The sequence below is a fragment of the Octopus bimaculoides genome, chromosome 15, assembly GCF_001194135.2.
Source record: "Octopus bimaculoides isolate UCB-OBI-ISO-001 chromosome 15, ASM119413v2, whole genome shotgun sequence".
NCBI lineage: Eukaryota > Metazoa > Mollusca > Cephalopoda > Octopoda > Octopodidae > Octopus > Octopus bimaculoides.
In genome coordinates this window covers 43,275,490-43,278,304 of record NC_068995.1, presented here as the reverse complement: position 1 = coordinate 43,278,304, position 2,815 = coordinate 43,275,490, and the positions used below count along the sequence as shown (strand labels likewise).

The 2,815-nt window shown below is 33.6% G+C and overlaps 1 protein-coding gene across 4 annotated transcripts in view; it reads right to left on the bottom strand.

Moving 5' to 3' along the window:
• Positions 1-2,815, bottom strand: part of LOC106880835 (RYamide receptor) — a 438,750-nt gene that overhangs the window by 88,448 nt on the left and 347,487 nt on the right. The window lies entirely within an intron of this gene.

Genomic DNA, 2,815 nt, shown 5'->3' with positions numbered 1-2,815 from the left:
AGGTAAATGATAGGATTGCTTCAATATTTCATGTGTAGTCTGAAGTATCCAAGCAACCAGGAGATATTTAAATCCGGAGGCACTCCTGGAAATTACTTGTGTGGGTACCGTCTTCGGTAGAGGGTATCCAGAGGCAGGTAATTTATTGTTTAAACCACAGTTTATAATTATAGTTATGTGGAGAATGGAGAAACAAACACAAGAAGAAGCAAGTCAAGTGGGCTAGTTAGCCATTGATTTAATTATGTGGAGATTATATAATGAGTCAGTATATAATCTCCACATAATTAAATCAATGGCTAACTAGCCCAGTTGACTTGCTTCTTCTTGTGCTTGTTTCTCCATTATCCACATAACTATATATATATTCCATTTTCGGCGGATGGGATGGTAGTTGTGGTCGATAAATAAGAAACCTACTCCACTACTTCCACAAAATTAATTTACCGAAAATATATATCTAATATGCTAATTGAGATTCTTTATGAAAGAGAGATTTACACTAGGTTATAGTCTATTACATTGCTTTTCTTTTCTACTCATTAGTAAATGACTGTAAGCTAAGTAGGATTTGATCAGAGGAGTGTCTGTGTAACCATAGCACTGTAGAGCAGCGTAATGCAAAAAGCAAATACCATATAATAACAACAACAACAAAAACAATGCATAATAAGACTACAAGTTTTTCGACCATAGGTTGGTATCTATGGGTGAGTGACACGCTGCCTTTCAGGTAGGTGGTCTTTATAGAACCAATAATTTTGAGAAGATAGTTGAACAGAGTAAAATAAGTAAAATTACATCCTTATTACTACGTTATGGTCAAAACAAGTGAAATATCAGCAAGACTTTCCATTTCATGGAATATGTTGCGAGTTTATGGAGATTCTGTTATTAGAAGAACGTTGTTGGGTTTTCATTATACTGACACGCCATAGGTACATTCTGCGATCAACGTGGTGTATGTATCTGTACAATACTTGCAAATGATATCTTTACCTATTTTATTGGTATCTAACCATCTTATTCGTATAGTTTTTGTTTTTGTTTCTTGTTTTATCTCGAACAGGAAGTCATTATTTCGCTGTTAGTATATTATCATATATCTGCATAATGCCCTGGGATTTATATATCGATTACATGTCATTATATTGCAGTTATATCTATAATAATTATTTTAAAGTTGTAACATTAATTCTTTTCATCAATCAGTAAATCTCTATTCCCAAATGCTAAAGTTAGAGCATTATCATATTTCAATTTTTTTTGTCAACCTATTTGCGCTTGTCACTCGCCGATACCTCACTATGATTTCATCCGCCTTGAATGGCTCGCTGGAGTATATTACATAAACAAATATCAATTCATACTCAGATCAGCGAATTAAAAGGAATATATTTTTTTTGTTATTGACCAAAGATCAACAGAGTCTAGCTATATGAATCAAATAAACTTTTCACAGAACTGTGTTCATATTGCAACGAAAACAACATTAAGCAATGATACTTTATAACATATATAAAAATCGATTTTAAACTTTGAAACAATTTTACAACTTTAAACATTTATAGATGTATTGTAATGTCTTTTAAACTAAGTTTAATTTTCAAACATCTGATGACGTTTGGAAACTGACTTTAAATTTAGTAAAATCTCGTCGTACATTGTCACAAATTTAATGGCGTTTTAGGTGGCAAAACCGCTGTAAATCGTAGCCTTAGGGGTTCGCTCTTGTTGAAAAACGGTTCTGAAGTTGGATATTCCGTTGACACATTACTATGTTCATGAGGTTTAACAAACAGCTATAATTACTGACGACATAGCTATTTTAGTAAGCATTGTATTTCGGGAAATTTAAGTATATAGTCTGTAGAAACTCCAAATAAGTATTTTTTTGTAATGTAATGAGATATTGCAAGAAAGGCTATTTATGGGTGTAATTTTACGATAATGATCCCTAATGACCTGAACGTAAAGTACACGTAGTACAAAGGTGGGTGCATATTTTTTTAAAATTCTGATTTTACATTATTGTAATAACACATGGGTATACTGATAAAAAAAAGCAAAAGAGGGAGAAGCAACATTAAAAATATGATGTGATGGGATGTTAACTACTCCTGAAATATATGTAGTGGTAACAGGTAACCCAGTACAACCTGTTATATGGTCGGGTCGACGGGGACTAAACTAGCAACACCAGCAAGCTTACTTGGTGAGGTGGATGATAGTTGGACACCCTGGAGGACGAAAGATAAAACCTGTCATACAAAGCGAAGACACTCATATACATATATATATATATATATATATATATATATATATATATATATATATATATATACATACATATATATACATATATATACTCAAATCAAATCATCTCTGTGAATTTTATGACAACTTACATTTATACATCCAATACTGCACAGGTTCAACTTGCAAAAACAAAATGTTCTGTGGTGAGGGAGTAAAAGTGACAGGGACAGGTAAAGGATATTACTTGAAGTCTCTTATTGAATCTCTTACACAGTTGGCGACCATTGGGTGATGGCCGTTCCAGCAAAGAAGTTGTGAGGAACTGCGCTGTCTGTATTGTCCGCTGTGGTGACAAAGTAGATCTATTTAGACACAGCTCTGCTTTCCACAACAGTGTGAGAGGTGGAAAATGGAGCCCTAAACGTTGCTTACTCATCGTAAACCTATCAGCCTGCTGCAGCTGTCTGGTTATTCAGTAACGCAATCGGTACACGAACAAATCTAACAACTTTAACCTTGAAAATGTTAACCTCTTAGAATGTGCGCTTATATATAT